The sequence below is a fragment of the Vicugna pacos genome, chromosome 1 (genome assembly GCF_048564905.1).
Source record: "Vicugna pacos chromosome 1, VicPac4, whole genome shotgun sequence".
In the NCBI taxonomy this organism is placed as follows: Eukaryota; Metazoa; Chordata; class Mammalia; order Artiodactyla; family Camelidae; genus Vicugna; species Vicugna pacos.
Genome location: NC_132987.1, coordinates 64,774,402 through 64,786,974, shown reverse-complemented (window position 1 = coordinate 64,786,974; position 12,573 = coordinate 64,774,402). Strand labels below are relative to the sequence as shown.

Below are 12,573 nucleotides of genomic sequence, written 5' to 3'. Positions count from 1 at the left end.
GAATTCATTTGCTAAAAAGTAAAGTGATCATGGCAACTGATTCTTTTCTTTTTAAAAATAGGAGTCAAGGAAGAGAGAATTCAAGTTGGCTAGTGTGCAGCTACTCTGGTGTGTGTGTGTGTATGCGTGTGTGTGTGTGTTGAGGGTGGGTGACAGGGCATTCAGGTTAGTCAAATATTCTTATGTAATAATGGAACACACACAAATTATATGTTTCCCACACACCACCCCCCTCCGACAGAATATAGAAAAAAATTTAGTTCTAGATACATGCTAGCCAAAATTTAGTATTTCTTTGATGGGCTCTTTTGGATCCTGTTGAACTTCACACTTATTATCAATCCCAGTCACTATAGCCTGGTGCCTAGTTTTCCTGGGCAGATATGCCGAAGGGGGTCTATTTAGAAAAGAAGACATGGGATGAAGAGAGAAGGGAGAGAATTCTCCACAGCACGGCTCCCCATGGGCTGAGGGAGGCACGAGGTTTCAACTGTGATGACTGACAACCTAAGTTTTCTGATTCTAAGTCGGTGAACTGTGGGAATTGAGAGATGGGAGGAACCATGAAGGAGAACCAAACCACAAGGGGTGAACGGCTCCCCGACGTGAGGGGCCTTTAGGTCACCGAGTCACACCGCCTCCTTTGATAGGTGAAGAAACTGCTGTTCGTGGAGGAAAGAGGGTCCTCTTACTGGCCGTGAGGGAAGCAGAGGAGGCAATACCAGGCTCTCTGGATGGCTAGGCCTCTTGGGTCAGGTTCTGAGGTGTTCTCTTCAACTATTTATTAGGGTTTTTTTTTTTTTCTTCAAAAAGGACTGCTTTACAGTTTAGGTGCTTTGGAGAGGGCAACCAACCTGGTGGTCATGTGCTGGGTAAGAAATGGGAGGTCAGGAGAGCAAGTGAGGGAGGCAGAGTCCCTTGAGTTGCCTTCAACAAGATGCTGGACAGGCGGACGCCTATGAAACTTACAGGAAGAGAGTCGTGGACCCTCCTTCTTGCCCCCCACGTACCCCCACCACTGCTTACATAAGGCCTAGACTTCTGCTCCCCCTTTTTTAGTGATTGAATAAATTGTCATTCCAGATCATAATTTGTACAAGTTAAGCTCTTTGACTTAAGAACATATACATATGTATATGTTAACTTAGCATTCCTGGTGGTGGCATTCCATTTCTCTTTTTAAAAAATTGATGTATAGTTGACATACAACATTGTATCAGTTTCAGGTGTACAACATAATGATTTGTATATATTGTGCAATGATCACAGCGATAAGTCTAGTTAACATCTGTCACCATCCACAGTTAGAGATTGCTTTTTTTCTTAGATGAGAACTTTTAAGATCTGTTCTCTTAGCAACTTTCAAATATGCAATATAGTATTAACTATACTCACCATGCTGTATGTTACATTCCCAGGACTTCCCCATTGTATAACTGGAAGTTTGTACCTTTTGACCCACTTTACCTACTCCCTGCTGCCCACCTCCAGCAACCACCAGTTTGCTCTCTGTATCCATGAGCTTGGTTTTGTTTCTGTTCTGTTTTCCTTCCTTTGACTCTGAAGGGCATATCTTTTGCCAAAATGTAGTATTCCCCAGGAGTCTAAATATTAAGCTCTCATCATGAAAACCTTAGAGGGGATGAAATTAGCATACTTTTCATGGGCCCATGGGTGAGCTTTGACAAGGCAGAGCTAGAGGGGAAGGGTCTGGCTCTTGGGGCATGGGGCAGGGGTGTTGGGGCACATACTGTTGTTGGAGATTCAGGGCAACGTTGGGGCTCTAGCAACTGGTGGGGGACGAATGAATGCTCAGGGGAGGGGCCAGGGAAGAACTGCATTTCTCCCGTTTAACAATTTGGTTTAGAGCACAGTATGGTGAAGGCTTGTGAGACGTCTTTGTGGGCTGGGGCTCCCCCAGCCAAGGGAGAGTTAAAGATGCCAATGGAGGTCGGAGGTGAACAAGGATGAAAGTGACACAAAAGCCAGGGCATGGTGGGCTAATTAGCTCCCGCCTTTCCCTCCTGCTGCCCGGCCTGATATTTGAGGTGACATTTAAAGCCATTGTGCAGATGAACTCTTTCTGGAGCCTGTGGAGAGATGAGGCTGATTTTCAGCCTCTTGGCTGGCAGCTCCCAGCCCTCCGTCTGGAGCCCTCTTCTGGGCCTCCCTTTACCTTCCAGGAGACCCTCCTAGTTCTGGACCCAGGGTCCTCCCCCCTCCCGGACTCTAACGGTGTGCGGGGAAATGGGTTACACTCTAGAATTCAACCAAAATAGTTCAGTGAAGTAAGAGAGACGAGCAGGGACAGAAGCAGATGGATCACCGTTTCAGACTCACCTGGGAGCTCGTGAAAAATGCAGGCTCCGGGAGTGAGGCCTAGTGATCTGCACGGAAAACCAACCCTCTAAGGTGATTCTGCCGCCCATTAAATTTTGAGGACCTCTGAGCTAGAGAATGCACGAGGTTAGCTGGGAAAGCCCTCTTGGGAGAAGTGGACTTGAATTTCAGTGTGACAGGTGATACCTGTCCTAGGTGCTGTTCTCCTGGGGACACTGGGCTCTCACAGGACAGACTGGCCAGTGTCCATCCCGTCCATGGATGGTGTTACTAACAATATGTTGCCAAAGGCCTCACTTCACCACTTGGGAGCTAACCGCCAAGGGGACAGAAGTGGTGTGGGAGGTGGCTGAGGATGGTGTCTGCTGGAGTGTGTGATAACATGTTGCAACAGAAGCACAGCTTGTGGGCAAAATGGCAGCCTGGTGGAGCCCACTTCCTCGGGCGGGTGGCCGGGGTTCGTCTTCACTCTGGTACACAGACTGGCAACTCTGCCACCTCCGTGTGGCCTCCACTGATCAGACAGCCCCACGTGTCTGAGGAGCCAGCCAGCTCTGCTGCGGGAACAGTGGTCACTGTCCCGGGAGATGAGTGGGAAAGATTTGGGACACGATTACTTCTCTCCTCCCTCCATGCTGCTTGCCTTCTGCTCCATACACTTGTGCTGGCTTTGTCTGATCGGGAACACAGTGTTTCTCCATTGGGGCGGGCAGAGAGAGGGAGAAAGAACAGTGCCAAATAGGAAGAAGGAATAGCGACGAGAAGGGAACGCATCTATGTTGTGCCACCGAGTAACCGGTGATCATCCAGATGGGCATCGGCCCTCTGGAATGGACGGGCTGTTGCTGGCCTGGAGATGCTCCTTGTTCCTGGAGAACAGGTCCCCATAGCCAGCCAGGTGGGTTGGAGGAACCACACCAACGGGAGTGGCTGTGCTTGCTTTGACCACCATGAAAGAAGGAGCTGCTGCAGGAGTATTGTGTAAGACAAAACAACAACAACAACAAAAACCTAATAAAGCCCCTTCCTGGCCAATATCCCATCCATTCTAATTGCACTGCAGCTAAATGGCAACTCTGACAGTCTCTTGGAACATTTTATTCAACTTCTGAAGGGGCTGCATTGAAACTACGGCTTATGGGGCTCTGTAGGGGTTGGAGGAATGAGCAGTGGTGGGCTGGGGAGCTCCAAGGAGCCCAGCTTAATGGGTTGAAGCCAGTCTTTAGTAAAATTGCTGGCTGAATGGTTTCACTCTGGGCCTGACCCCACAGGTAATGCTTATATTCTTAGGTTCACAGAGTATGGGGGAAGTTCTTGCACCTGTATTATTCGTTAACATCTCTATTCCCTTTCTCTCTTTGAAAACGAGGCTGTGTGAAATGTTTGGCACTTGGTTACTAGAAGGAGGGGGAAAGGACCAGCTTCCTTCTCCAGGCCCGAGAATGGGCTGTGCAATAGTAGTATTAGCCCCAGCAGAGTACTCGAGTTTACATAGCATCCACACGGGCCCTGGAACTGTCTGCTCACAGTCAGATGCTCTTTCCAAAGCCCATCTCTGCTTAGGTCTCCTGCTTGGTGGGAGCCCTGGGTGCATCCCTCCCACCTCAGGTTTCTCCCGGCTTGGGTTAGAGCCATTTTGTCACTCTCATTTGGAGATGATCTCCCTCGGCAGCCACAAGCCAGGAGCCAAAGATGAAAGGCTGTCACTCGGTAAGAGACCACAGGCAGCCCTCTACTCAGCCTGTGCTCATGGCTCGTCAGCACTGCCCTGGGGGTCCTGCCTTACTGCGAGGGCCCCCATCTCTCTATGAAAGACACCACAGTTCCTCAGGAGATAATCCAGGGCCCCAGAAACTCTTCAGGAGGAGACAGATGGCACATACTTCTCCCTCAGCCCAGCCAGTTACTAGGTACTTGACCATAAGCAACCTGTTGGAACATGGGCTTTCTATTCTGTAGACTGGGAAAGCAAGTCCCATCCTCCAGACCTTGTAGGGCTGTTAAGAGGCCCAAGGGAGGTGATGGATGTGAAAGTGCTTTGTGAGCTAAAAAGGACTGGCCACACCTGAATGATGATCTTGTTATTCATGAAGGAAGTGGGAGGCTAAGGGTCAGTGCACTTCTCTCCAGACAGGGAGGAGGAGGGGTTTGCATTCTTGTGTTAACTACACACTGGAGTCTTGTCCATTTAAGGTAATAATAAAATAATACTAACAGAGCCTGTGAGGTAGTCTGTGGGCAGTGGTGTCTGCTCAGTCCCAATGCTGGCCTTTAAGAGGGAACCACGATGCAGTGGTGGGCTGGGCTGATGGGCACTGTGGCTCTGCTCACTTTCCCTCTCTGAGCTCCTGCTCCTGGACATGCCTCCTCCTCAGCCTGAATTCTGTCAGAATCTGCAGCCTGTGTCATCTCGGAGGCCTGAGACCCCAGGAAGAGCTGACGCTGAGGGAGGCCTGCTCTCGCTGGAAGCCTGGGGTGCCAACATTTCTATTAGGACAGTGGGAAGGCACTGCAGGCATGACCTGGGCTGAAACAAGAGCTGTGATGAATGTGCACGTGGCTCCCGGGTAGTTTTTAGGCTTGGAGTCCAAGGTTATTCCAGACCTGGGGTCTCCTTGGATTTCGCTTCTGTGAACAGGACTTCTGGTCACCTGGTGGCACAGCCTCACCTCACCATGTCAGTGGCCAGCACCCTGTAAAATGGGTTCCCAGTAGGGCAAGGCCAAGATGCCCTGTCCTCCTTCTACAGGCCTTAGGCGGTGCCCCAGGACGGAGGTCCCGGCAGTCCACTGCTCTTCCTGACTTGAAAACGAAACCATGTGGGGTGCCCAGACTCACTTGCCTGCTCACTCATTCAGTTAGTAAACACTCAAGCTCTTGCAAACTTCAAGATACTTCAGGGGATGCAACGATGATCACAGAGCCGATCCTGTCTTCATGGAGTTTATGGTCAAGTGAAGCAGTGGAGTCCTATTCAAAAGAGAAAGCGAAATGCAATATAGAGAGGGAGACCAGGCAAGGCTGCCCAGTTCTGTGGCATTTGAGCTACACGTTGAAAAAATCAGAAGGATTTAGCCATGATAAAGTCGGGGAGGAAGGTAGACATGCCATGGGCAGGAAGAACAGGGCAAAGGTACTGAAGTGGGAAAGCATGGGATGTCAGGACGTGTGGGAACTGAGAATCTGGTGAGAGGAAGAGGGGTTGGAGGGAAAGGGAGAATGAGCTCTTGAGCACTGCCATCCACCAAGTGCTGGACCAGAAATGTTAGGTTCTTCCTTTTCTTAGAGCCTCACAATAGCTCGCTGAGGCACATGCTATTCTGTCTAGTTTGCAGAGGAAGAAGCTGGGGCTTAGGAGGGAGGTACTTGATCAAGGCAACTATTAAGTGGTAGCAGGATTTGCATCTATGACTATGTGACTCTGGAGCCCATGCTCTCTCCACTATAACCGAGGATCCACAAAGGGAGAAAGGGTCTTTTTCTGAGTTCAGCAGCCTTAGGCAGGGGTGCTTAAGGTCCCTGAAAGCAAAGCAGTGAGGCTCTGGCTCTTCTGGGCTGAGCTCAGAGTCCAGGATGGCTGAGCTCCCAGCTTCCCACCCCTGTCCTGTTAGGGGAGCCACTGGTATCTGGTGTGGGAGACAGGGGAAGCCAGGATAGCAGGAGATCCAAAACTGAAATTCAAGACATGGCCTTGAGTGTGGATTTGCATTCCCAAGACCACCTCTCCCCTTCCTTCTTTGTGAAAGCCCTCCCTGGCTGCCCTCCCCTGCAGCTCTGACCTCCCCTTGGGCCCATGCAGGCTTGGTCTGCACAAGGCGGCGGTGTTCTGCACTTGTTCCTTTGTTGCTGTGAAACGGGCTCCCAGCACAGTCAGCCTCTGTGTGGGAGGACTGGTGGCTGTCTTCACAGGCAGGCATTTGCTTAGAACAGGCTGCGTGCAAGCCCGGCGTCAAGTAATTCCGGCCTTCTTGAGTCAGCGGTGGTGGGACGAGGCTCTGCTGAGGGGACTGGCTGTGAAGGATGAGTTCGGGGTGGGATGACGGACCGCTTCTGGGACCAGTGGTATCTTTGGTATCTCCGCTTGCTCCGGCTGCTGGATCGAGGTATTCCTGGGGGAGAGAGAATGAATATGAGAATGTGTGTGTGCGTATGTGTGTGTGTGTGTGTGTGTGAAAGAGAAACAGAGGAGATATGCACACACAGATATATAGAGGGACAGAGATACACACACACACATACACACACACACACACACACACACACACACAGAAAGACATAGCACAGAAGGGAGCAGAGAGCAAGAAGAAAAAGAAGAGGGAATGAAACGGAGGTGAATAGCCAACCCATGGGAAGTAAAAAAAGGCTGTTTTTCTGGGGACATTTGTGACCCAGTTGGGAATCAGGAGCACAGGGCCATTTGGGGATCATCTGTGTATCAGGGTCTCATTTCTTGTGGGGTTGATCACCAAGCTCAGTACTGTAGTCAAAGACAAGTTAAGCCCTGTCTTGCAGGGCTCTCGGTGGAACACTGAGCAGTATAGCAAGGAGAGTGGTCCCTGAGCAAGAAGCTGGGGGCAAACAGATGCAGGTTCCCATCTCAGTTCTGCCACCACCAGCTCTGTGACCTTAGGCTGATTTATGTGACCTTTCTGAGCTCGTTTTCCCATCTGCTGGGGTTGTTGTGGAATTCTTAATTTAATTCATACCTATAAAGCACATTAACATACTGTCTGGTGCATAGTAGGTGCTTTGTAAGTGTTCGTTTCCTCCTTACATGCCCCTCAGCATCATGAAGCTACAGCACCCGTCCTGAGGACAGCTCCCTTTGTGGGTTATCTGTAGACAGAGCCAGTACAGAATTTGCAGTTAGTCAAAAGGGAAGGGGAAGTCAGTTTTATTCCCCAGATTAATCTGACCTTAATACATTTCACCATGAAGTATTCATGTGATTTAAATTTCCTGGTAATGTGATACAAACCTAGACATGCTATTATCAGGAAAAGCCATTGTTAACTTGGTTAATTGATTTTTTTTTTCCCCACAATGTTGAGTGGTTTTTGTTTGTTTGTTTTTTAAAAAAGCTTTGGCTCCTTTAAGAGGTTTTGGCAAGAATGAGATCAAATCCCTGATGGAAAATGTGGCCCTGGGGAGGCCCCGCTGCACAGCCCAAGGTGTGCTTATCTTCACCGGGAATGGTTTTAGTTGTGCCAGGAGGTCAGTGCCAGGTGCAAGAAAGAGCTGCACATAGCAGGTGATCCCGGGCTGTTATCGGGGAGAAATTAAAGATGGAGGAAGCCAAACCAGCACATCTGAAAAGCAATCTCTCACTAGCACTGAGAAACAGGCCAGGGGGAGCCCAGATGTGAGATGACAGTGTTAGGAAGAGAGCCAGAACTTTCTTACTGGTGGAGATCATAGACCAATGGAGGGAGGAGACTACAGGTGTGAATCCCCCTTATCTGTGTGACCTCAGAGAAGTTACTTAACCTCTCTGTGCCTCCTGCATTGTAGAAGGGAATGCTAATGATAATAGTACCACCAACTCTGAGGGTTGCTGTAGGGGTTAAGTGAAAAGCTACAAGTGAAATACTTATCCCAGTGCCTGGCATAAAGAAAGTGCCCTTTAAATGTTAGTTTTCATTACCAAGGTACTTAATTCTCACTGCCTTACAGACATCTTAGGAAAAAACAGAGCAAGTGGTATATAATAACAAGGAGTTGAGAAAAGTCCAATTAAGAGTTATTAGAGGCTTAGAGACAATTTGTACATAAGTAAATTAAAACAAGATTCAAATTAACATATGATGCTAATTATAAAAAGAAACTAGATGTTAATGTATAAGTTATTAATAATAATGTGGTTTTATGCTTTAGAAAATGCTTGAATCCATGATTTACAAACTTAGGTTCAAATTTTGGCGCCATTACTTTCTAAGTGCCCTTGAATAAATGGTTTACCCTCCAACTGACCCTCAGTTTGTTAATCTGAAAAATGGGAATGTCAATGATAACAATACCTATATTATAGAATTTGAGGGAAATCTATAGTGTTAATGCATGTAAAAGTGTCAGGCATCCTTAGAAATGTCAGGTTAATGACTTTATGGATTGATGGTTTAAACTTTCCCCCTTGGATAGTAAACGCTGGTTGCCAGAATTGTGTGTTCTTCCGTGCATGTTTTGTCACCACATATGGCTGTAATTGGAAAGTTTATGGTCTTTCATAAACAGTGCCTCTAGGGTTTTCTTTAATGTGAGAGTTTAGACGAGCTGCTTCTAACTGTGTAAGGCAACTTATTTCCAGGCTTTGGGAGGCTGGCTGTTGATTATGTTGCCCAGTTCTGGTTAATGGGTATCCCAGTATTCCACAGGTAGCTGTGTGCATACCCACATCCATGTTCAAGCAGAGTTTTGGGGTATAGCAACTTCTCTCTAGTAACTAATGTTAGCTAACATTGTGTAGACAACAGCATGCTTTAACGTGGAGTGCTAGACTGAGCTCGCTCATGGGAGATGCTCAGTAAATTTTTGTTGACTGAATGGATGAATGTTGCACCTGTCCTCTGGGCAGTGAACAAAATTCTCTTGGCTCTCTCTTTAGTGTAGAGGAATTTAGCTCCCATCATCTGTTTTAGGATTTTGTGTCATTTCACCCTTACCATTATCATGCTGCATGTCATTTTGAAAGTAACAGGCCTCAAGAAAATGAGGAGGGAATAAGCAATGAGAAGAAGTGGGAAATGATGAGGTTAGACCAGGAAATTGAAATAATCGACAAGCTGTGTGCCAGCCTGAGTCATTCTCTTGGCTGTGACTGGGGGATCAATGAATCTGTGACTTGACACACCTAGGAAAAGAGAGGAAACATCAGAGCAGAAATAAACTTTACTAAGCAGTGGCAGTGTATGCTTGGTGATTGCAGATGAGTCTTTTGTCTTCCCCCATCATGGTTCATGAAGGGTAAGGATTTAAGGAAATAAAGGGATTGTTTTCTAAGGCTGTACTTAACTATAGTGAGGATTTATAAGAAAATGAACTGCCAGGTTGCTCAGACACGATTATTTTGATGATTTCTTTCATTAATAGCAGATGCTGTTTTTATGGTGTTTGTTACTGGGCGTTTGTCAGCTCTGCTGATTTTGCTCTGTGCTTTCGGATGGTGACTAAGGAGATGGTTCCTCTGGTGGGGACTACCCATCAAGACAGAAGTGCTGGTACAGGTAAGGAACGTGAGTGTGCATAGAAGAGAGGGGACGTAACGTTGTGTTCTGTTGTTGAGTGTTGGTAAGTCCCTGTGGATACGACAGGTGAGGTAGGAGTTTACATTTCTTTGTTTAAATCTGATGTTTTTGGTAATGAAAAGGGAAGAGTGAAAAGACCGATGTTCTTTATTCACAGAACGTCAGGCAGTGTTTCCTAGCGTGTGGGGACAACCACTGCTGGTAGCATGTGAAATGATTTCAGGCAGTTACAGGTGTCCCTGGAGGGTTTCTTGCTGGTCACTGCCTGTCACTGTCTGGAGCACAATCTGTTTTGTCCAGTGTCAGCTTCTACTGTGTTGTCCATTCCCTGCCCCACCATATCCAGTGCAGGCCCTGAGCATCTTTCAGAGCTCCCCTTAATCCCACCTCCAGTCTCCCTTTTACCTGTCCACCAGCCCTATCTGGGCCTCATCTCTGGCCCCAGATATCTGCCTCCTCCAGCCCTGCTGGTCCCTCAGTCTACTTTCTCTGTCCCTAGAGCTCCTGTCCCATACCTCCTGTCACCCCATTCCCGGGATTCCTTCGTCCTTCTCTAACCCATAGCCAAGACTTCATCCTTCTCACTGCTATGCCTGGGCTAATTTGGGCCCATGGATCCTGGGTCTCCTGCCCTGGGCCTGCCCATCCCTGATTGTTAACTCTGAGTGTTTTCTCCTCTCAGGAGCCATGGTCTTTTCTTCTCTTTTTTCTGCCTTTTTATGTCACCTTGCCATTACCCCAGTTCACTAGTTTCTTTTAAAAATAGTTTTAAGTAAGAGATGAAGTCGATTTGAAATGATATCAAGGAAATAACTGTAGGAGGTATGTGGATATGGTGAAATGGTAACAGAAGTACAAAAATGACCGATGTGTGGAAAACGTAAGTGATACGTTGCATTTACATCATAGGCTTTAGGCTACTGATTTCTTCTTGGTGGTTCGTCTGCATTCCTGTAGCTGCCCACAAAGTGCTTTGGACTCTGAACCAGAAACCAGCTGGTTCTCGTTCCTGGGCATATACCAGAATTTTCTGGGGCTCTTAGGAAGCATGCCATCTGGTTCCTCCCTTCCCATCTCTCTGCCCACCCCCAGCCAAATAAGCTGGAGTCTCTGGAAAGGGGGCTGGACATTCTCTAGGAGCTCTGCAGGTGATTCTAATGACAGCCCCAGGTGAGAAGTGCTCATTGTCACGCCTTCATGTGCATGCCAGAGAGTAAAGGCAAACATGACTCTTTAGCAAGTAACAAAATAAATGAGAAAATCAGTCACTTCATGAGAGCAGTACATGTAGGAGTAAACAGAAGAATGTGCTAAGGAGCGAAATTCAAAGGAACACGGTCCTTTGGATATAACTCATGTGTTTCTCCAGAAACTTAAACTACAACCGTTTTCTATCACTGCCTAACTAAGTCGTGACTTTCCTTCGTATTTCTTTCAGATTTTTTCTCAGGAAAAAATTTTACCTGTGCCCCAAGATGTGGTCTGGCTCCAGCCCACCTTGGGTTTGTCGCTCTCAGTCCTAGCTGCCCAGGGCTCTGGAGATGGGGTGGTGGTCTGTCACTGCAGATGTCAGAAACCTCTCTTTACTTGATTAGTATAACTCCAGTAGGAGTGCACTGCCCATATTCGGCTAGAATTAGAGAAAGAAAAGCCCTTTTCTCCCTTCGAGAAGATAGCTGGGCAGTGAGGACAGTGACTTTCCTCAGACCTTTGTGGTGTTGGGCTCTTTTCTGGGCCAGGAATCTGTTTGTTTCTCACTAAATTCACCTCTCCATGCATGGCCATCCTCTGTTGCCTCAGTCTTCAAATCTTCCAAACGTTTTATCCAAGCATTGACTATGCTCAGGTGCAGCGTGGGGTCAGGATGCAGCTGGCCTTCAGGGCTGGGGCTCTTGGGACCCTGATCTTTGGTCTCGGCCTTCTCGTGCCTGCAGCCCCTGCTTTCCCATCACGGGCAGATGCCTCGTCTTTGGCTTGCTTGCTGCTCAGTTATCTGCCCAGCTCTGGCCCCTGACTGTGTCTGTCTGATTTGGTGTCTCTACTTAGTCCACTCCTAGCCTGCCACGGACTCGGGATATTCACCTTGGTCCGGCTTGTCCTGTTCTTGTTACCTATTGCGTATAAGTACCCAGCATGATGTGTAGCTTCTTTGTGACAGCTTTTATGACTTGTTCCTTCCTTTCTATGGTTGGCGGGGAAAAAGAAGAGCATAGCATGTGCATGAAAAGCCTGCAGGCTGGTTCTCCTGTGCTGAGAATTTTCTAACTAGAGGAGGTTAGGTTGTGATCACCTTCTGATTTGAGCTGAATATCCATATAGTGTGACTTAAAGAAGTCACTTTAAGTTAGCTTTTTAAGCCACAAGTAGATATCTCTTATTCAGTTGGCTTTTGGCACAAGACCACTATCCTAAAGGGAGCAAGCAGGCCTCTTATTCGATAAACAATTTAAACACAGCACCTGTTGAAATGCCATCCCAGGACAATTCCCTGTTGCTCCACACCAGAACCTCCTCAGCAACCTTCATATTTTCCTATGCTTCTGTTTGAGATGCCCTATGCCTCCCCTTCTTACAGTTAATCCACATCCTTCCCTTTCCAAATCTTGTAAATCCCTATGTCCTCCAGAAAAAGCTCCCACAATTAATCATACCTGATTCTGTTCAGAGACATATGGGCACTTGAGGTAGAAGGCCGGTGCTTTGTGATTCACGATGTGCTCCTGTGGGTGGCAGTAGGACGCGCCTTATCGGGTGGTTGCGAGCCTTGAAGGAGTTAATATGCGTGACTGGTGCCTGGTGCGAATAAGTGCTCAGTAGGAGCATGCTGTCCTCTCAGATTTCTGTCGCTTTTAGGAGCTTAGTTGCTTCTGAAGGTCCTTCCGGAGAAGCACCTCCAGAAGCAACTAAGAGTAGAGCTTCCCTGAGGGCAGGTCCTTGTCCCACCGTCCCTTTGTATTCTCACCCAGACCCCTAGTTCAAGTTGTATCCTATT

At 47.8% G+C, this 12,573-nt stretch overlaps 1 protein-coding gene across 2 annotated transcripts in view; it reads left to right on the top strand.

Moving 5' to 3' along the window:
• Window positions 1-12,573, top strand: part of LOC102532976 (kalirin RhoGEF kinase) — a 443,405-nt gene that overhangs the window by 58,002 nt on the left and 372,830 nt on the right. The gene's annotated exons all lie outside the window — the stretch shown is intronic.